The 24050-nt window shown below is 35.6% G+C and overlaps 1 pseudogene; it reads right to left on the bottom strand.

Annotated features, from left to right (window-relative positions):
- Nucleotides 1–682: 682 nt before the first annotated feature.
- LOC148205281 (uncharacterized) lies at nt 683–24050 on the bottom strand (annotated as a pseudogene).

Genomic DNA, 24050 nt, shown 5'->3' with positions numbered 1-24050 from the left:
GGCTCGAGTTCCGCTAAGGGGCAACCTAAGCCCCTTTTACGATACCACCGCTCAGCGACACTTTTGTGTTGTGCTTTTCTTCTTCCTAGCTTACCCTAGGTGCCTTCTCCTCATGCCCCTGACTTGCTCCCTACAATTAAGTTCTCAGATCACTCAAACATTCAATCCCTATCATGCAACTAAAGCAGAATCAAAACAAACAATATAGATAAAATCAATCAATTGGGTTGCCTCCCAGGTAGCGCTTGTTTAACGTCACGAGCCTGACCCAAAATCCTCCAGCACCCTTCAGTAGATGCAAATCCTTCTTACCAAGACCCATTAGTAGGTGTATACAAACATAGTATCCTTCAGTAGATACTCTTCCGCCTAACATCCATCAGTAGATGTAAACCCTGTAACAAACTTATAACAAAAACAAAAATACCCAAGAGTTCAAAATTACATCACCAAACCAAAAATTAAGAGTTCTTAAATCACTGGGTTGCCTCCCAGCAAGCGCTCTTTTAACGTCACTATCTTGCCCCAATAAAGCTCAAGTTCCATCTTCTTTTTCTTCTTCTTTCTACTGAACTTCTTCAGAAATTTGATCAAACCAGGAACCTGTTGCAATGTCTCAATCATAGGAACTTTAATCTCCAATTTCTTGAAGATTTCCATAAAGCGCTCAAATTTGTTCTTCTTATGATACTTCTTTGGATGAGGAAGAGGTTTTTCATATGATTCTTTCTTTTTTTCTCTCGTCCTCTTTTTCTTTTCTCTCACTTTCTTTTTGCTCTTTTTCTTTTCTCTTATTTTTTTTCTTCCCTTCTCTTTTTCTTCTCAACTTCTTTATTTTCACACAAATTTTCTTTCTCTCTTTTCTCTCAACCACTTCTTTTTCTTTTTCTTCATCTTTATCTTTCTCACTCAACTCTTCTTTTTCTTTTCTCTGTATCTTTTCCTCATCTCTCCCTATTCTTTTCTCATAAAAAATCTTGTCACTTTCAGTGACAATGGTTTGACCTTCCTCCTTAGGGTTAGCTTCAGTATTAACCTTAAAATCGTTCAATCTCTGACTAATGTAACAAAGGTTCATCTCCATCCTTTTACATGATGCTTCGATGTTTTTCTGAGTGGAGCTGGCCACCTGCAAAAACTGTTGAAGTGTGTCCTCCAATGTTGGCCTTCTTTCCGATAGAGAGGGTTGTTGTTGCCATTGTTGTTGTGGTTGATTCTCAAATTGTCCGGCAGCTTGCAAAAATTGACTTTGATCCATGCTTGAGTGAGGTTCCCAGCAGTGGTTGACATTACTTTGGTAGAATTGAGTGCCCATATAGTTAAATTCTTGTCCGAATTGCATCCTGCAAGCATTAGGCACAAAACTCTAGAAAAATTTGTTAGCACAAAAAGATAGAGAAGATACAAAGAATAAAAGATAAAAAGATAAAAGATAGCAAGATAGAAGATAAAAATAAAAACAGAAAATAGAAAAATAAAAACAGAAAACAGAAAAAAAAAATAAATAAATAAATAAAAAACAGAAAACGAAAAAAATAAATAAAAACAGAAAATGAAAAAACAAAAACAGAAAACGAAAAAATAAAAACAGAAAAAAGAAAAAAAAACAGAAAAATAAAACAAAATAAAATAATAATCGAAAAAAATAAAAATAGAAAATCAAATAAAATCAAATCAAATAAAATCAAATCAAATCAAATCAAAATAAAATAAAATAAAATAAAATAAAATCAAAACCGAAAAATAAAAACAAAAAATAAAAACAGAAATTGAAATTTCAAAATTCAAAATTCAAGTCAAAGATAATCAAGAATCACACAAATAAACTAGTTAAACCACAAGTCCCCAGCAACGGCGCCAAAAACTTGATGACAAATTTATCAACACCGAAAAACGACGCCAAAAACTTGTTTAACAATCGGCAAGTGTGACCGAATCGTATCAAGTAATAAAACTAGGTAAGACCAAGTATCGTTTTCCCAAAGGACTCACGACCTAGTTAGTTATATGATTTGTTGATTATTTAAGACTTGTAAACAATTTATTTTAGGTTTTAAATGCAAAAGACAGTAATTAAACATGTATGCATGAAGTTGATCAATGGAAAAGAGGAATACAAACACTTTAATGAATTAGATGGATGAGTATGTTGTTGGGGTTATCAATTTCATCTTATCCACTCTCATATACTTTAGGAATTCATCATTCTTTTCATCAATGCTAATGCGACTCTCTAAATCACCTTGCAAGAAGGCCTATCCTTAATTACAAGTTCATACAATTCCTAGCATTCCTAGTAATTAATTCTGAAGTGCAGAAGCTTAAAGGCAACCAATATGCTATTGGGAGAAATTCCCCGGATCTAGATTTCCCCGTACGTTCCCATATCGACAAAATCAATAATCATGGCAATGAATGAGTTAAACAATGCAAGCTTTAAGCAAAGAGGAAAAACCCTAACTAATGATGAAAGAAAGCATAAGTCTTAAAATAAGATGTTAAAACAAATTCCATATATGAGAGTTTCACAAGACTACATTGATTCCCCAACAACAATACAAAGTTTAGTTCACCATATTCATGGTGAAGCTAGATGAACAATAATGAAAGAGTGAAAGAAATAGAAAAACCCTAGAAAGAGAAGAAGAGAGCCGTCACCATCTCCCAATCTACCCCCAAGGGGTGAAAAGTGTGTTTCTGCTTCCTCCCAGCCAAAGATACAAACCCTAAGACATCTAGGTCTTTAAATAGGACATAAAAATAATAGAAAACGGGTCCAGGCCCAAACAGATCATAAAATCGCAGAAAACTGGCCAAAAACTCGTCTGGTTGACTTTTTTCCGTATTCTGGTTGACTGGTTGACTTTTTTGGTTTCTGGTTGACTTTTCAGCACTCCAATCATTCGATACTTCAATTCTTCTTTCAAATCATTCAATTATCCTACAAAATCAAGGGAATCTTGCACAAAACCATTAAATTCACTTTCAACTCTCTTATTCACAAAACTAAAGAAAAAATATGAGTTCAAGCTAGTTTCTGAGTGTTAAAGGTTGCTTTTAGTATCAATTTTAAGCATGAAAATAACAGTTTTTCAACTGTTATCAAATACAAGATGAAGGAAAAGTGAGAGGAGTATGAGAGAATGAATTAAGTGAAGTCCCTTTTTCTGCCTCCCTTGGGTCTCTTTATATCTTATATCTTCCAAATAACTAAAAGATTTAGATAATGATAAAATTATTTGGAAGATATTTTCTGTTGATATTCCCAAATTAAATTCAACAACTGAATTTTATCTTTTTGATTTTCTAACTTTCCAAAATTGCACAAATACCCTGAAATTTCCTCTATTTGCACTTTAGCCCCTTCTGAATTTTCCAAATAAAATCTGATTTTGGGCCTTGAATTGCCATTTGGACCAATAAAACTTTTATTCTCAGCTACACAAATAAACATTAGAACATCCAAGAATAATTTATGCACTAAAACTCACTTTTTACGTCTCTTTATTTCCCAAAACCCAACAATTCCAATCATCACAAATTCACTTAAAATCAACCATTTAAGCACAATTATCCCATCAAAAATTTGAATTTTAAAGCATAAATGTGGGCATTAATATGCACTCATCACACCCCCACACTTATCCTTTTTCACTCATGGGCAAAATTGATTAATTCCAAGACTTTGTTCTGAGTCATTTTATTCCATATTTGCATTTGGATCAAAAGAATGAGTAGCACTAGACATAGATCAATCATCTAGACATTACTTTGTCATGAACATGCAAATGAAATCACTCTATTCTTCACACATAAGTTGACCTTTTTGAATTCCCAAGAAAATAAAATATGAAAGATAACACTCAAGTCAATACGTATCTATTCCTCTCCAACTCTCTCAAGTGTTTTTGGCTTGTGTTTACACTCAAAATACCCATGTAAGTAGACACCCTTGATATTAACAAGACTTTATCATTCACATACTTCAGAAAACATGCAATTATTGATCATGAGGGCTTTTTAAAGGTTGTATTGAGGCCAAGGCAAAGGTAGGAAATTTTCTTGGAATTTCTGAGCTTTTGAAATTGATATAGAAAGAGTAATGATACTTGATTTCAAAAACAAATCTATTTCTTTCTCTTTTCAGGAAGATTTACTTTTCTTTCTTCTTCTTTTCTTCTTTTTTTTTTAAACTCCAACTTTTCATCTTCCTTTTTGCCTTTTTTATTATTTTGTGGGTGAGGTACTCACCCACACACTTATTTCTCACTTTACTTCTAACAGAATCCATTACTCCTTCTTCTTTCCTAAGGTAAGGAACATATGATTTTTCTTCTTTTCTCATTTGACAATGACTGGAAACAAGAAAAATAGGCTTAAGACTCAAAGGGGGTTCTAATGGATTAATGTTAGGACAAGTTTATTTGGCCAAGTAGCTAAAACAAGAAATGCCTCAATCATATCAAATCATGCATATTCTCCTTAGTTGCACAACACAGAATCAAGCTAACTATTAGAGTATCAACAAAACATGGGCAATTCACACAAGAAAAATAGGTATGGCACATGGTGGTCCATCCTTAACATTAAGCCCAAAACTCACATGGTTTCAAATTTCTTTCACAAAAGATTTAATCAGTATATTCTCAAGTCAACTCAATCAGCAAATCATAAACGCAATCCACTCATACCAACATGACTCATTTTTTTCTTCTTGAATTCATGATCATTCCAGTTACTAATTCAAACTCTCAAATCTAATGCAAATATTTATTAAAAAAAACAATATAGGGAACAAAATTAATTGATTTGAGCATGCATATGTTTTATCCTCCCTTGTCCTTAGCCCCATTACACGCATGAAAAGACCTTTTGATTTGAGCATGCATATGTTTTGAGTGTTGATATTAGAGGAGATAACAGTTGAAAAAATATTACTTTTATACTTAAAATTGATATCAAAAACAACCTCTATGACTAGAAACTATCTTGGAATCATACTTTTGCTTATGTTTTTGGAAATAAAAGAGTTGGAAAGGTTTTATGTTTAATTTCCTTGTTTTTGCAGGGTTTTGAGATGAATTTGATGAAAGAAGTGAAGTTGGACAGAGATGGAATCAGAAAAGGACACAAAAAGTGCAAAAGAAGGAAAAATGCTGAGGGGTAAAAATGCAGCTGAGGGGCAAAATAGAAGAAACGCACTTACCACTGAGTGCCACTTTATTGGGCTTTGGGCAAATTTTCTGTAATTTTTATGATATGTTTTGGGCTTGGACCCGTTTTCTATTATTCTTATGGGCCTGGGCTTAATTTTCTGTAATATTTAGAAGTCTATATAAGGCTTTAGTCTTCCTAGGGTTAGTATCTTTTGATGGCTTAAGCACAGAAACACACTTTTCACCCCTTGGGGGTAGATTTGGGGATAGTGACGACTCTCCTCTTCTCTTTCTCGGGTTTTTCTATCTCTTTCATTGTTTCATTCCATTATTCATCTAGCTCAAAATTTGATGCGGGCTGTCACGGCCCATCAAATTTGATGTGCATTAAAGAATGCAGTATAGTACTAGGAAGTGACTCCTAGGTCGTCTCTCAAGGACCAAATGTGGTTCGAGTCTTAGGTCAAATACGTAGTGGGGGGGATTTGAAAATGTTTTTGTGAATGCAATTGAACTAAAATTAAAACTTGAAATTAAATACAACCCGACATAATTGAAAACATTGAAATAAATGAACAAAGCATGAAGACCGAACGGTCCTACAGATGACCAAATGGTTTTACATTGAGACGGAACTATTTCTAAAACAAGTGAGGAAATTGAAGATGCAAAAAGATAAAGAAGTCGAACAAAACAGACATCATGAAAACAATCAATTGAATGGTCCTAGAGCAAGATGTGTGAACTAATTAACATGCAAGAAATAAATGACAAAACACATCAATGCTCTTAAATTGCAATGTTGAACTAACAATTTAAATGCACATTGGAATAAAGCTTGAAAATTGTAAAACAAAATCACCACCGATTCAACCATCAACACAATGTAAAGAGACTTTTTTTTAAGAGCTAAAGCAAATTAAAAAAAAATCAACGAAAATGCTTTTCTAAAAAAAAAAATCAAGTGCTTGAACCAATTTTATAATTAAATGCACACGACATCTGAAATAAGAAAGCAACTTTGGAGTCAAACATTCAATGCAAAGCGTTGGAATAAAATTAGAATGCATAGATTTAACACTTGTAATTAATACTATTAAAATGCTATTGAATGAACTAGAAATGCTATTAAAATGCTGGCTTAAAAATAAGAATGCATGAACAATAAAAGAGCTAAAATTTCTTTTAGGGCTATTCCCCGTGGACATGATGGCTACACTTTTCTTCCAAATCAACGTGAATCTCTAAAGGAGAAATATCACTCCATGTAGCAGCGTTGGAATTCATTTCTTCAAAATTAAAAACTAACTATTGAAAGCATGTGCCTTTTCCAAAATGAAATCAACACTTCCAATTCTCCAAGCCAAAATAAATAAATTTTCTCCACCCAAAATCGCAACTGGAAATAAGCTCCTTGTGTCTGTATCTTTCCCCAATCAATCACTGTGTGCTTTGGTTCTTTCCAGTCGTGCTTTTGCTCCACTTCCCGTGCACACCTGATGGACAAATTTATCATCACCAAAATATGATGTCACAAACTTGTTGAACAATCTGCAAGTATGACCGAATCGTTTCAAGTAATAAACTTGGTAAGACCAAGTATCGTTCTCCCAAAGGACTCACGGCCTAGTTTAGTTATGTGATTTGTTGATTAGCTAAGACTTAAAGACGAAATATTTGGATTTTTATATGCAAAAGACGAAAATTAAATATGTATGCATGAAGTTTTGATCAATGGCAAAAAGCAAAAGATAAACACTTTCAATGAAATATGAATATGTTGTTCGGGGTCAATTTCATCTTATCCATTCTCATATATTTTAGGAATTCAACATTCAAATCATCATTGTTAATGCCACTCTCTAAAGTACCTTTCAAGAAGGCTTCTCTCTAATCACGAGTTCATACAATTCCTAGCATTCCTAATGATTAGTTCATAAGTGCAGGAGCTTAACGACAACCAATATAATATTGGGAGAAATTCCCCGGATCTAGACTTCCTCGTACGCGCCCGTATCGACAAAACCAATAATCATGCATCGAATGAGTTAAACAATGCAAGCATTACGCAAAGAGGAAAAACCCTAACTAATGATGAAAGAAAGCATAGATCTTAAATAAAAGATGTAAAAACAAATTCCATATATGAGAGCTTCAAAAGATTACATTGATTCCCCAACAAACATACAGAGTTTAGTTCACCATATTCATGGTGAACCTAGATGAATAACAATGAAAGAATGAAAGATAAAACCCTAAAAAGGTGAAGAGGAAGCCTCAGCATCCAAGATCCTCCTTCAAAGGGGTGGAAGAGAGAGTGTTTGCTTCGTTCCAGCCAAAGATACCTAACCCTAGGAAACCCTAAAGCTTATATATTATTCGTAAATTACAGAAAATTAGGTCCAACCCATAAAAGTGCCGCTCAGCGGTAAAGTACCGCTCAGCGGTAAGCGCGTGAGACGTTTCTTCCCCTCAGCGGCCATTTTGCCCCTCAGCGGACCTCCGGTGACTTCCTGAGTGCCGCTCAACGGTAAACTACCGCTGAGCGGTGACTTCGGCTTCTCCTTTTGCACTTTTTGATGTCTTTTCTGATTCCATCTCTCTCCTTCTTCACTTCTTTCACCAAATTCACCTTAAAACCTGCACAAAAACACTGAAATCAAGCATAAACCTGTCCAGCTCTCTTATTTCTGAAAATATGAAGAAAAACATGATTTCAAGCTAGTTTCTAAGTGTAAAGGTTGCTTTTAGTATCAATTTTAATCATGAAAATAACAGTTTTTCAACTGTTATCAACACCTATTGTGTTTTCCTCTCAATGCGCTACCTTCTTAAAGCCAGAAATGAATTGAAATGCTCCTTATGTGGCGGCTGCTTCCAGCGTGATGAATCCTCTAGCCGTAACCCTCCATGTGTGTGGCCTCCTCTTCCAGCCAGCTTCACGGGTTTTTACAACCCTCCTTCAAGCTTGTTGGACGTGTGTGCCTCCCAACTCCATTGTTGCTGGACCTTCTCCTACTGCTGGGCCGCCTGCTGGACGTAGCTCTTCATTTCCCCAAGTGCACCTTTTCAATTTGCTGGTAGCTGGACCGTGATGTGGAGTGCATCATGGAGAGCGTGATGGGCCTCTTATCTCCGTGTTCACCCCTCTCTTCCGCTACTGGGCCAGCTAGACGTGAATCAGCTGGGAGCGTGAGTGTTGCTGCCTCCTGTGTGCAAGCTGGACCCAAGTTGTAGTGGGCGTGAGCCCAAGTGGATCGGGACCCCGCCTGTGCTGCTGAAACGCTTTTCATCTTTTTCTTTTGAGAATCCAATTCTCTTTTTCTTAGGTGGCAGCTCCAACACGTCCAAGCTCTGTCCCGTGATTCAATGTGGGCTGCTTTAATTTGTTGGATGCGTGAAAATGGGCGTGTGATGCACCGAGAGGAAGCTCCTGGACGCGTGGTTCCAAGTGTGGGCCGTGACCCCTCTTCTTGCTGCTGGGTCGTTTGCCTTGTGCACCCCCAAGCTTGTTGGACCAGCTCTTCTCTTTTTTCAAGCACATAAATTACCGCATGCACCTCCAAAAAGTAAATCCACACATCTCTCTCTTTTTAGTTTAAAGTATATTTGATGTGACATTTTCTTGAAGTCCCAAAAGGTTATTCAAAATTTCCCTACAATTCGTAATGTAAATAATTAGTCTCAAATAATTCAAATTAAGTAAAATAAGAATTTCTGGTCAAATTAAGCACAATTAGGAAAAATGGGAAAATACTGGACAATTAAGCACACTTCCCGAATTAAATCCGGTACAATAAACTATGTTAAGTCAAGAAAATATTGACTCATCAAAATAGACCACACTTAGTCGTTTGCACTCCTGGGCAAAATCAAGACGCAGATCAATGAATAGTTCAAAGGACATCAGGGAAGTGACACAAACTAAGCACACAGAAAACAAAAAACTCACGAGAAAACAAACAGAATTACACAGTGCTCAAGGAATCTGGACAAAGAAAAGAAATATACAACATCTAACACAGAATCAGAGAAAGCAGATACTCATGAAATCATCCAAGCAATTCAAGACATGGCAAAATGATCAATCAGCTCAAGAGGTGAATCAAAAGTAACAAAACCTCACAGATGCACTATTAGTGTTTCTCTCAAGTGTCTAAGGTCAGAAATGTCAACTCAATGCACTCAAGAAAACAAACACAAACAGACTTGGCAAGCCTCTAAAATTAACACTCAGAAACATATGCATGTTCAAATCCAAAGGTCTTTTATGGATGTAATGGGGCCAAGGACAAGGGAGGATAAATATGGATGAGAAGCTACAAACCAAAAGAAATAGAGGAGCAATGGGGAACAAGTGTAAACACAATAAAATCACACCCAAACCTCTAATTCAATCCTCTTTTTAACTCCATTATTCACAAAATTTTTTATTTTTCTCATTTTTCTCACTTTTTTTTTCTCATCCTGTCTCTTTTCTTTTCTCTCTTTAGCACACAACTGTCAGAGACAAGATATAAATCATATTTTTGAACACAAAACAAGAAGAGGAACTAACTAGCCAATTCATCAGAATCCCCAAGGAGACCACACTTGTTCCCAAAACACTTCCAAAGCTCCAAAATTCCCTAAGGTTAAGGTAATCATGGTTTTCCACTTAGGGCTAGTGTATGAGCTTCAAAACAAAGAAATGAGGAAAGTATAGGCTCAAAAGGGGTTATCAAAGGATCAGAACAAGGTAAGCTTATTTGGCTAGAGAGGCTCAAAAACAAAACTGCCTTTATCACTTCCAAACATGCATATCAATCAAGAATTATCAACAAGAGTCAAGCCAAGGCATATGTGCAAGCAATCAAGAGACATATCACACACAAGAAAGAACATCAATTGGCTCAAATTCTCACACAGGATATTTGTCACAATCAAATCAACCTCTTAAAAATCATAATCATCTTCCAAGCAGAGAAAAGCAAGAATTTCAAACTAATCAGAGTATCAATCAAGTGAAAGAAAAACCTACAACCTAAACAAAGTCCGGAAATCAAGAGAAACATGCAAAACTGTACATAAGACACGACAAAAATAACCTAGAAAAGAAAAAATTTAACCAAGAAAACAAAAACTAACTGTCAACACCCAATTTCGTCCGGGTAAGTAAATATTTAAAAAATAGTAAAAAAATAAGATAATAATAATTAATGGTGGGTAAAAAGGGATAAAATATTGACTTTAATACAATATTTTTGAAATGTTAGTTTAATATAGTAATAATTTGAATTAATATTATGCTAATAATTATAAACAATAATTAAAATAGTATATTAATATAATTTGTTGCATCAGTTGCTTTTAAAGAGGAAAATATGATTTTCTGACAATAATGATAATCAATGTTTTGAATATTATTTAATTTGTTTTCTGGCAACCATGACCATTTCTTTCCCTATTTTGTTTTATTATCAATTAATTCACAATTAAGGCAAGATTTCCACAGTATTACAATGTGTGTATATAAATACACACTCCATCATAGAAAAAGGGGGGAGGAGGAGAAAAATATTTTGAAATAATAGAGATAGCAAGAGTATTGAAGAATATAGAGAAAAGTAAGTTCTCAGGTTAGAGGAACTCTGCCAAAAGAGATTACCAAGGGAGAACTAGGGGAATCCTGAAAGCTAAAAAGGTATGTCGTCTTTGCACCATTTTGTTTTCTCTTTTTATTGTACTCTGAAGTCTTTTTTCTAAAGGTATGTTTTTTCCTATACACAAATAATGTTTTTTTTAAATCATAATTTTTTTTATAAGTATGTGTCGGCCTATGGCCGGTTTCTTTCTTTTTCCCACCATTTTTAAATAAACAAAAAATACAAAATCTTCAAAACCAAAAAAGATGTCAATCTTGTTTAAACCAAATCTTTTTCGGATTCACTTTTTTTCAAAAAATCTACATCAATCAATAATATTTTTTTTTTAACAAACTCACAAACCTTTTTCTACATAAAGAACTACGTGATCCCTAATTGTCCATTAAATGGATGTACGTAGGACCAAGGTCAATTCTTGTCGGGTTCATAAAACAAAAAAATATTTTTTGTTTCTTAATAGTTTTTTTTTATTTTATTTTATTATTTTGTTTAGGGAAAATTAACATTTTGCAAAACCACGTCAACTTTATATATTTAATTAAAGGTACTGCCTTTGGGCAGGCGCGATAGGGTGCTAACACCTTCCTTACGCGTAACCGATTCCCGAACCTGAAAATCTCTTTTCGTAGACCATGTCTTATTTTTTGGTTTTCCATAGTTTTTCCATATAAATTATGGTGGCGACTCCACAAATCTTTTTCTCAAACCCGTTTGTTTTTCGGGTCGTTGTCCCGTCGCGATTTCGGTTACGACAGATGGCGACTCCACTGGGGATGCTAGAGAATCAGGCCTTCTTAATTAAATGTGCAAAATTGATGTGGTTTTTATTTTATTTTATTTTATTTATTTATTTATTTTCCCTTTATTTATTATATATGTTTGTCTTTTTTTATTTTGGTAATTTATTTATATTCATTTTTATTATTATTATCATTGTGCATATCATGAGTGGGACCCTATACCCGGGTCTGAGTGCAACATAGAATTAGAGGGGTTGCGTAGCGGTGTCACGTCTGGATACTTCCAGTTTGGCTATCGTGAGAATCCTAGCCAGTGTCTGTTCTCTTCACATGTAATTTCACACCTAGTTGCATCTCAACTGTTGTGGAAGATGCTGTGAAAAGGACCATAGCTCTGGTGGCCTTAATTTTAGGTTTAGGAAACTTTCCTTGTGAGATTGCATACACAATGCTTAGACCTTAAGACATTGGACCTACATTAAAAGCATAATACAAACATGTTGTCTTTTAATTATTTTTTGGCATAGACATCTTCATACATCATATGCGTTAGCAGCATTTTCATCCTTTTTCCTTCATTTTCTTTATACATAACAATAAATGTGTCATGTTTTTATTTAAATAAAAGAACAAGAACAAAAATATCATGCTTTAGTGAATAAATTAATAAGGAAAAATAAACACTTTTTAGTCAAATGAATTAATAAAACTTTCATTTTTTTGAAGCATTTATTAACATGAAATCGTGAAAATAGTTTTCTTCTTCATCATTTTCTATCATCCATTTTATCCATAAAAAAAATCAGTTTATAAGGGGCAACTTATTTAAGTTAAGATTTTCGAAAATAATTTAATGGGAAGATATGTTTCTTCATCAAAAAAAATTATCATTCTTTGTAACCTATTTTGAGTCTTAAAAATAAAAATAAAAATGTTTTTGAACAAGTCAGATTGACATCATGTTATTTAAGAAAGAATTGTTTTTACAAAAAAAAATCATAATTTCAAAACACAAGGAAAAATGAAAATGACAAACTTAATTTTCATTTCAATGTAACAAGAACTTTTTTTTAAGCCCATTGGGCCCAGTTGATAGTTTTCTTCAAATTCAATTTCTTGAAAAAAGCCAACGAATGTGATAAGAGAAAAATATTTCTCAAAAAGTTTTATCATTTTCATTTCGCAAAAAAAAAATAAAACATAGAAAGGGAAATCATTACATTTTGAGTAATTTATACATTTTTTGTGACCAAATATTTTAAATAAACAATAGCATTTTCTGTTGAGACATGTGTGTGAGCATTGCATGAAAACACTCATTTTCCAGCCTTCCCAAAAGAAAAGAGATTGACTCTAACAAACAATAACGCTACCATATACTAGAGCATATTTGTCTTGCGAAAGTTATTCTCGCTTGTGTTATTTGAGAACTCCCTAACTAGCCATGCAAAAGAAAATCAAACCATTTGGGGCAATCCTTCCTATACCCGTTCCCTATCATGAAGAAAACCCATGCCTAAAAACTGAGGCAGCTTTGACATTCATGGACACATATTTCCATACTTACTTTACCAAACACCATCATCCTTTTGGTGTGTTGTATCTCATATTCAAATATTACACGCCAACATGGCTATCCAGTGTCCTTTAAATCCTTACCACTCTGATTTCCGTTTATTTTTAGCATGCATCATTTTTGCATTTTCGCATAATTCGTTTTCATCTAATCCAAGTTAATAAAAACAGTATTAAAGTTTAAGAAAAAAATAGCGACGAAACTTCCATGACATCCTTATAAGACTCGAGCAAACGCCAAAGCTATGGAAGATTGGGAAGAGGAACGTGAAACTGTAAAGGCCGATATTAGTCAGCTAAAGGATCAAGTCGGTCAAATTTTAGAAGCGTTGAAAGCCATGAAAACCGCAGGAGAGACTTCGTTTGCAAAGGCTGATGATAATGCTCATACTCCAGTACATGACGCTGTGGGCACACAATTCACATTTCCAATGTATGGTTTACCACCAGGTTACACACCGCCTATTGGAGATCATTCAGAGGTAGAGCATACTTCTTTGGCTTTTCTTGTAACTAGCAATGTACTTCCCATTAGTACCCAGGGGCATATTGATGGACAAATTTATGATCACCAAAATATGATGTCACAAACTTGTTGAACAATCGGCAAGTATGACCGAATCGTTTCAAGTAATAAACTCGGTAAGACTAAGTATCGTTCTCCCAAAGGACTCACGGCCTAGTTTAGTTGTGTGGTTCGTTGATTAGCTAAGACTTAAGAACGAAATATTTGGAGTTTAATATGCAAGACAGAAAATAAACATGTATGCATGAGTTTTGATCAATGGCAAAAGCAAAAGACAAGCACTTTCAATGAAATATATATATGAATATGTTGTTGGGGGTCAATTTCATCTTATCCACTCTCATATATTTTAGGAATTCAACATTCAAATCATCATTGTTAATGCCACTCTCTAAATTACCTTGTCAAGAAGGCCTATCCCTAATTACGAGTTCATACGATTCCTAGCATTCCTAATAATTAGTTCTTTTAGCACAGGAGCTTAACGACAACCAATATAATATTGGGAGTAACTCCCCGGATCTAGACTTTCCCGTACGTTCCCGTATCGACAAAATCAATAATCATGCATTGAATGAGTTAAACAAAGCAAGCATTAAGCAAAGAGGAAAAACCCTAACTAATGATGAAAGAAAGCATAAATCTTAGATTAAGATGCAAGCACAAATTCCATATATGAGAGTTTCAAAAGATTACATTGATTCCCCAACAAACATACAAGGTTTAGTTCACCATATTCATGGTGAACCTATATGAACAATAATGAAAGAATGAAAGATAAAACCCTAGAAAGGTGAAGAGGTAGCCTGAGCATCCAAGATCCTCCTTCAAAGGGGTGGAAGAGAGAGTGTTTGCTTTGTTTCTGCCAAAGATACCAACCCTAAGACATCTAGGTCTTTAAATAGGACATAAAAATAATAGAAAACAGTTCCAAGCCCAAACAGATCATAAAATCACATAAAACTGGCCCAAAACTCGTCTGGTTGACTTTTTTCGTATTCTGGTTGACTGGTTGACTTTTTGGTTGACTGGTTGACTTTTCTGGTTGACTGGTTGACTTTTCTGGTTTCTGGTTGACTTTTCTGATTCCATCTCTCTCCTTCTTCACTTCTTTCACTAAATTCACCTTAAAACCTGCACAAAAACACTGAAATCAAGCATAAACCTGTCCAACTCTCTTATTTATGAAAATATGGATAAAAGCATGATTTCAAGCTAGTTTCTAAGTGTAAAGGTTGCTTTTTGTGTCAATTTTAAGCATGAAAATAACAGTTTTTCAACTGTTATCACAACCCCAAACTTAGAACTTTGCTTGTCCTCAAGCAAACAAGATGTAACTCAATCTTCAACCAATTCATATGATGGTTCACTCATTCAAAAATCCTCTTTTTCAAGATAAGTAACAACTTCACTCAAACTTATGACCAAGAGTTCAATCAAGATGTGCACATGCTTTAGTGTTCACAAAGTCATTTAAATTCCAACAAATGCTATTTTTCATGAATGATCAATCAATTAAGCATGGATGTTCATGTGCTTATGGAATATTTACTCACTAGGTAAAGTGTTTCACTCAACACACAAGTGTATAAGAGGTAAAGTGTTTCACTCATTCACTCCACTATCACAATGTTACATGAATCAACTTTGCCTTTCATTTTACCACAATCAAAAACATTCACAAGCATGCATCATCACAAGGACTTTTCAATGGCTTATAATGTGGCTGGGCTAACAAGAAAATTGGTTTTTCTGGATCACAAAATCCTTGAGTTAAGAGAATCATAACAACACAATTATTCTTATTCATTCCCAACTTTCTTTTGCATTTGCATTGAGCTTTTCTTCTTTTTCTTTTCTTTTCTTTTTTTTTCTTCTTCTTTGCATATTCTTACTTTTTAGCTCTTAGCTCAATGCTTTTCCTTTTTCATGTTTTCCCAACAACCCCAAACTTGAACATTTAACAATACCACACAAGATCTTCTACTTAACTCAAGGTAAAGATTTTCAATCAAGGTTTTCAGTGTATGTTCAAGGCTAAGGGTTCAAAGGATAGAACACAAAGTGTTCTCTTTTAGTAGGCTAACTTTATGAATTTGGCCAATAAAAAAGATTCCAACAAACGGCCTTGATCACATGATGCAAAACAAGCAATTGATTCAATCATAGAAAACCTGGGCAAAGTCATTCATGCTTTCAAAGTAATAGCATTCAATCATACCAAAAACTCTGGAGCTCAAAACCTCACATATAAGCTCATTCACATTTGACATACACATCCTGCTTAATTTCATAATCACAATCATGATATCCTGCATTTGTTCACAAAGCTTGTGAATCACCTGTATAAGCATTTTATGTGCACATCTATCTCAACATCAATCAATCACTAATCATCATCAAGCATTACTTATCACACAATCACAGTTAATAGCAAACCATCATAACAAACCATGTTTCCAATAGAGTACATCAAACCCTAATCTAAAACAAAAAATAAATAAGTTTAGAAAACTTAAACCAACAAAAGCATAAGTCCTGCTATAGTTATGATAGCATTCATCAGTAAATACTATCTCAACTCCTCATCAATTTGAGCTGTCCTCTGTATCTTCCTCTTCTTGGATCTTATAGTCTTGATTCTTTTTGCCCGATGAGGAGGCCATCCCTGCATCAAACATAATTCACAAAACCAAAAGATACATTGTTAAGCATTAGTAAACCACAATGAAGAAATCAGCCCCTTCAATGATGCTCTCTCCCAACCCCAAACTTAGATGGAAAACTAGTGAGCAAGTGAGTGGAAGAGAAATTTTCTTAAGAGGGAAGAGTAAAAAGATGTGGAAAACCTTGAAGAAGGTATGTGGGAGTGTTTATGCAGAGAGGAGTCTGAAAGTATGAGCAAATGCGCAGCTTAGGGTATAAAAATACCCTAATGGGCTCGGGTCCCGCTAAGGGGAACTAAAGCCCATTCTGCGAGAGTACCGCTCAGCGGCACTTTCGTGAAGTTCTCTTCTCCTTCTTTTCTTAACCTACGTGCCTCCTAGACATGCCCCTCACTGGTTCCCTGCAATTCAATGTTTAAAATACTTATGCAAACCCTAACTAAAATAAAACAAACAAAAACAATCAATCAACTGGGTTGCCTCCCAGGTAGCGCTTGTTTAACGTCACGAGCCTGACCCAAAATCCACCAACACCCATCAGTAGGTGTTTAAAACTTACCAACACCCATCAGTAGGTGCAAAATTTTCTCATCAACACCCATCAGTAGGTGTTACACACTTAGTATCCTTCAACTTGTCCATTGGTTTGTGGATGATAAGGTGCAACTACCTTATGTTTTACTCCATAGTGTTTGAGTACTTTCTCTAGCTGATAATTGCAAAAATGAGATCCTCCATCACTGATCAACACTCTTGGAGTGCCAAAACGTGAGAATATCTGCCTCTTCAGGAATTTAATTACCGTGCTAGCATCATTTTTAGGACAAGCTAATGCTTCCACCCATTTACTCACATAATCCACTGCTACCAGAATGTATTCATTGTTGAAAGATGGAGGGAAGGGTCCAACAAAGTCAATACCCCAACAATCAAAAACCTCAACCTCTAAAATACCTTGTAAAGGCATCTCATGACGTTTAGTGATTGTCCCTGCTCTTTGACATTTATCACAATTTCTAGCATGATTATGAGCATCTTTAAACAAAGTTGGCCAATAAAATCTTGATTGAAGGACTTTTGCTGCTGTTCTTTCTCCATTAAAATGTCCTCCATAAGGTGAGTCATGACAATGCCAGAGAATTCCTTCTGCTTCTTCATTTGTAACACATCTCCTCAGAAGATTATCTGCTCCAATTTTGAACAAATAAGGATCATCCCAAACAAACTGCTTGGCATCATGCAAAAATCTCTTTCTTTGTTGCCAAGTTAAGTCTTCCGGCATGACCCTTGCAGCTTTGAAATTAGCCATATCAGCAAACCAGGGTCTCTGCTGAATATACATGAGTGATTCATCTGAAAAAGATTCCCAGATTTCAGACTCCTTGCTAGTGACCTCATTGTTGACTAACCGTGACAAATGATCAGCAATTAAGTTTTCACTTCCTTTCTTATCACGGATGTCTACATCAAATTCTTGCAATAGTAATACCCATCTAATCAGACGTGGCTTAGAATCTGGTTTTGTCAACAAATATTTGATAGCTGCATGATCTGTATAGACAGTCACCTTGGACCCAATAAGATAAGGTCTAAATTTCTCTAGAGCATACACAATAGCAAGAAATTCTTTCTCGGTTGTAGCATAACTCAATTGAGCATCATTCAGAACCTTGCTAGCATAATAAATTGGATGAAACTTTTGTTCTTTCCGCTGGCCAAGGACAACTCCTATTGCATAATCACTTGCATCACACATTAATTCAAAGTTTTGATTCCAATCTGGCGCTACAATTACTGGAGCTGACACTAACTTCTTCTTCAATGTGTCAAAAGCTTTCAGACAGTCTTCATTCATCACAAAAGGCGCATCCTTCATCAAAAGATTACTCAATGGTTTAGCAATTTTTGAGAAATCCTTGATGAATCTTCTATAAAACCTAGCATGACCAAGAAAACTTCTAATCCCCTTTACATTTGTTGGTGGAGGTAGTTTTTCAATGACTTCTACTTTAGCTTTGTCTACCTCAATTCCTTTAGCAGAAATTTTATGCCCCAATACAATTCCTCCAGTTGCCATGAAATGACATTTCTCCCAATTAAGAACAAGATTTGTCTGAACACATCTTTTGACGACAGTGTTCAAATTAGCCAAACATCTTTGGAAAGAATTTCCAAAAACTGAGAAATCATCCATGAATACTTCAATGCCTTTTTCTAAGAGATCTGCAAAAATTGCCTGCATACACCTCTGAAACGTAGCTGGAGCATTACATAATCCAAAAGGCATCTTTCTATATGCAAAGATACCAAAAGGACAAGTAAAAGTCGTCTTCTCCTGGTCTTTTGGATCTACCACAATTTGATTGTATCCAGAATATCCATCTAGAAAACAATAGAAAGCTTGCCCTGATAACCTTTCTAACATCTGATCCATGAAAGGAAGAGGAAAATGATCTTTCCTAGTAGCTTTATTCAACTTCCTGTAATCAATGCACATACGCCAACCAGTGACTGTCCGAGTAGGAATAAGTTCATTCTTATCATTATAAATTACTGTCATCCCACCTTTCTTTGGAACCACCTGTACTGGACTCACCCATTCACTGTCAGAGATTGGATAGATGATACCAGCTTCTAACAGTTTCAACACTTCTTTTCTGACCACCTCCTTCATAACAGGATTTAATCTTCTCTGTGGTTGAGCACTTGGTTTATAATCTTCTTCCATAAAAATTTTGTGCATGCAGTAAGTTGGGCTAATACCTTTAAGATCTGATATTGACCACCCAATTGCTTCTTTGTTTGCTTTCAGAATTTCTATCAATTGCTCTTCTTCTTGTAGACATAAAGAGTTATTGATGATGACTAGCTTTGTTCCATCTTCTTCTAGAAAAACATATTTCAGATGTGACGGTAATCTTTTTAATTCTGGTATCTGTGCTTTGACTGCTTCTTCCTTATCAATTGTTTCGAATATTGGATCTTCCTCTGGACTCTTTTTCAATGTTTCCAAGTCCATCAGACATTCATCAATCAATTTCTCTTCTTCTTCATCTAAATCTTCACATGCATCAATGAGAGTTTTTTCCAATGGAGAAATATTTCGCACCATCCTTTCTTGCACCATACAAACTTCATCAAATTGAAAACATGCTTTGTCATCATTTGGATATGTCATAGCCTTGGCTACGTCAAAAATGACTTCTTCATCATCAACTCTCAATTTAAGCTTACCATTCTCTACATCAATCAAAACTCTAGCAGTCTTCATAAAAGGTCTCCCAAGAATAAGAGGAACATCACTATTTCCTTCCATCTCCATCATAATAAAATCCACTGGGAATACAAATTTGTCAACCTTCACTAAAACATCTTCAACCACTCCATATGGATATTTAAGAGACCTGTCCGCCAATTGAAGAGCCATTCTGGTTGGTTTAATTTCCAACCCCTGAATTGTTTTGCACATGGATAGCGGCATTAGATTAATGCTAGCTCCCAAATCAATCAATGCTCTTCCAACTTTCACATCTCGTATGGTGCATGGAATAGTGAAGCTTCCTGGATCTTTAAGTTTAGGAGGTAGTTTCTGTATGATTGCACTGCAGTTACCCTGTATATTGATAGTTTCCTTCTCAATGTACTTGTGTTTCTTTGTGAGGAGTTCCTTCAAAAATTTTGCATATGCTGGCATCTGTTGCAATGCTTCAGAGAATGGTATCGTGATCTCCAACTTCTTAAGCAATTCCATGAATCTTTCCAACTGCTTTTCTTTCTCCTTCCTTGAATAACTCTTTGGATAAGGAAGTGGCTTTTCATACTCTTTTTCTTTCTGTCTCTACTCTCTCTCTTCTCTCTCTTTTTTTTCTCTCCTCTCCTCTTCTTCTTTTTTCTTTTTCTCTCTCTCAACTCTTTCTTTCCACTCACATGTTTCTTTTTCACTCTCACTCTCATTTTCTTTCTCCTCTCTTTCTTTTTGTCTCTCCTCTAACACTCTACCACTTCTGGTCACAACAGTTTTACACTCCTTTCTGAGATTATCATGTTTCATCTCGTCAACTATTCTCTCAACATAAACCACCATATTTTTAAATGCAGCATCCACATTAAGACAATAAGACACATTCGTCTTCAAGAATCTTTGGAAAGTCTCTTCAAGCTTTGTTGTTTTCTCAACTGGAGTAAATTGCATCTGCCATTTTTGTTGTTGCACTTGAACCATTGAGACCTGTTGTATTTCCTGTGGTATTTGAGAAAGTTTCATAGTTACCTCTTCAAGCTGTTGAGAGATAATTCTATTTTGAATAAGCAAAGCCTCATTTGATTGTAACAACTCCTTCTGACTAAGATCTCCTTTTTCAATGTTGAGTTCGTTGTCACTAGTAGCCATATTTTCAATAATTTCAGTTGCTTCCTCTGGAGTTTTCCTGTTAATGTTTCCTCCTGCTGAGGCATGAAGCATCATCTTAGTTTGTGAACCAAGACCTCCAAGGAAAGTTAGGACTACTTCTTCTTCTTTGAAACCATGCATGGGCGTTTTTTGTAACAGGCTTTTATATCTGTCCCATGCATGCCCCAGTGATTCTTCCATGCCCTGCTTAAATGAAGATATCTCTTGCTTGCCTTTTGTTACCTTTGATTGTGGAAAGTACTTGTTTAAAAACTTTGTCACCACTGCTTCCCACTCTGTGAAACTTCCTTCTGGGAAAGAATTCAACCAAAGCTTAGCATTGCCTCCCAATGAGAAAGGAAACAAACTAAGTTTGATCGCTTCATCTGGCACCCCATTAATTTTGACTGTGTTGCAAATCTGAGTGAAAGTAGTGAGGTGATCATATGGGCTTTCATGAGATAACCCATTAAATTGGTTGCTTTTCACCAGTTGGATCAGTGCTGGTTTGACCTCCATGTTAGCTGCATTGACTCTAGGTCTAGCTATACTGTTAAAGTGCTGAGGTCCAGCTATATTGGTGTAGTCAGCAAGAGTTCTTCTGATATTATTGTTCTCCATATTTTCTGTGCTATGAACAGAACCTTGTGGTGATGGTTGCAACAGAGTTTCCGGAGGAGGGAAAAGTTCTCTAGATGTTCGGATTCTTCTCCTCCGTCTACTCTCGTCTAGACCTTCAAGAAGAGGTTCTGTTGTTTTCTTGCTCCTAGTTCGAATTGCCTCCTGCATACACAAGAACACAAAACCCTAGAATATTTGGTTAGCACAAAAAGATATAAGAGAAGATAAAACAGAAAACAGAAAATAAAATAAAATAAAATAAATAAATAAAATAAATAAAACCGAAAAAATAAAAACAGAAAATAAAAACAGAAATTCAAAATTAAAGTCAAAGATAATCAATAATCACACAAATTAACCAGTTAAACCAGAGTCCCCGGCAGCGGTGCCAAAAACTTGATGGACAAATTTATGAACACCAAAATATGATGTCACAAACTTCTTTTTCAATCGGCAAGTGTGACCGAATCGTTCATGTAATAAACTTGGTAAGACCAAGTATCGTTCTTCCCAAAGGACTCACGGCCTAGTTTAGTTGTGTGGTTTCTTGATTAGCTAAGACTTAAAGACGAAATATTTGGATTTTATATGCAAAAGACGAAAATTAAATATGTATGCATGAAGTTTTGATCAATGAAATTTATGTATGAATATGTTGTTGGGGGTCAATTTCATCTTATCCACTCTCATATTTTAGGAATTCAACATTCAAATCATCATTGTTAATGCCACTCTCTAAAGTACCTTTCAAGAAGGCTTCTCCCTAATCACGAGTTCATACAATTCCTAGCATTCCTAATGATCAGTTCATAAGTGCAGGAGCTTAACGACAACCAATATAATATTGGGAGAAATTCCCCGGATCTAGACTTCCCCGTACGCGCCCGTATCGACAAAACCAATAATCATGCATCGAATGAGTTAAACAATGCAAGCATTAAGCAAAGAGGAAAAACCCTAACTAATGATGAAAGAAAGCATAGATCTTAAATAAAAGATGTAAAAACAAATTCCATATATGAGAGCTTCAAAAGATTACATTGATTCCCCAACAAACATACAGAGTTTAGTTCACCGTATTCATGGTGAACCTAGATGAATTACAATGAAAGAATGAAAGATAAAACCCTAAAAAGGTGAAGAGGAAGCCTCAGCATCCAAGATCCTCCTTGATATGATCATAGATGGGGCAACAATAAAGAGTTTTCAAAGTGACAACAAGCATAAAAAGAGTAGAATAGATTTCATAGGCTTGTATTTGCCTCTTTGTTTCTTTTCGTTAGTTCTAGTTGAATAAACGCTTATAAACCTTTCTTTTCTTTCAAGCACAACCAATGTGGGACTTTCCATGGCTTGGTCTTAAAAGAAAAGAAGAGAAAGAAGGCGTCTTAGCTTGTAGCGCAAGGTAGCATAGCTAGCTTTTATGTTTTGAACTTTAGGAGAACTAGATGGCTTATAAACCTTTTTGGATGGAGAGAATTAAGCAATGTGGGACTCCAAGCACCAAGGAGAAGTGCTGCAGCTGCTGGCCAGCCTTGAGACTTATAAGTCCCACATCTCTTAATCCCATTCTCCAAACACACTCCAAGGGTTATATAAGAAGGCTTAGGGGTCTCCTTTTTGTACCTTACCTTGATTCAATGAAATTTGAGTTGAATTGCAATCTTGCATTCTTCTTTGAGATAGAATTCTGTCTCTAAAGTCCCAAATTTGGGCAGGCCTTATCTTGCTCAAGCAAGTGGCGGTCCTCTTCATGATGCTTATCTTGGGAGCTTGTTCAAGTGGCGCATCTTCATTTCCTAAGTTTCCTTTTCTCTAATCTCTTCCATTTTTAATTTCTCTTCCATTTCTTAAATGTCATTTAGTATATTCTCTCTAGGTATGCACTTCCCCATCACTCCTTCAAAGGGGTGGAAGAGAGAGTGTTTGCTTCGTTCCAGCCAGAGATACAAACCCTAGGAAACCCTAAAGCTTATATATTATTCGTAAATTACAGAAAATTAGGTCCAAGCCCATTAAAGTGCCGCTCAGCGGTAAAGTACCGCTCAGCGGTAAGTGCGTGTCACGTTTCTTCCCCTCAGCGGCCATTTTGCCCCTCAGCGGTCCTCCCGTGAGCTCCTGAGTGCCGCTCAGCGGTAAACTGCCGCTGAGCGGTGACTTCGGCTTCTCCTTTTGCACTTTTTGATGTCTTTTCTGATTCCATATCTCTCCTTCTTCACTTCTTTCACCAAATTCACCTTAAAACCTGCACAAAAACACTGATATCAAGCATAAACCTGTCCAGCTCTCTTATTTTTGAAAATATGAAGAAAAGCATGATTTCAAGCTAGTTTCTAAGTATAAAGGTTGCTTTTAGTATCAATTTTAAGCATGAAAATAATAGTTTTTCAACTGTTATCAGATACATCCCAATGATCATCTCTGCTATGGCCACCTGCCTTCTATGGATGGACTGCATCTCAGCATCTATAAGGGACATATACATATCTCTAATCTGAAACGGCTCTGCATCATGAGGCTGTGCAGGTGCCTGTGGTGGTCCTTTTCCTCTACGAGGATGACGTGGTGGTACTGGCTGAGCTGCCTCATCTCTGCCACAAAACTGTCTGTAGTAGGCCTCATCAATTGCCTTCCTAGGCCTCTCAAATGACAGTGTAGAGATATTCACACCAACTAGCTCACATAGGTGTGTAATCAAAGAGGAATGCCCCAAAGGTGCCTTGTTGTTCAT

The sequence above is a fragment of the Vigna umbellata genome, chromosome 1 (assembly GCF_029865625.1).
Source record: "Vigna umbellata cultivar VRB3 chromosome 1, Vumbellata_1.0, whole genome shotgun sequence".
Taxonomy (NCBI): Eukaryota; Viridiplantae; Streptophyta; class Magnoliopsida; order Fabales; family Fabaceae; genus Vigna; species Vigna umbellata.
The sequence above is the reverse complement of the archived record's forward strand: the minus strand, read 5'-3'. Positions and strand labels throughout refer to the sequence as shown.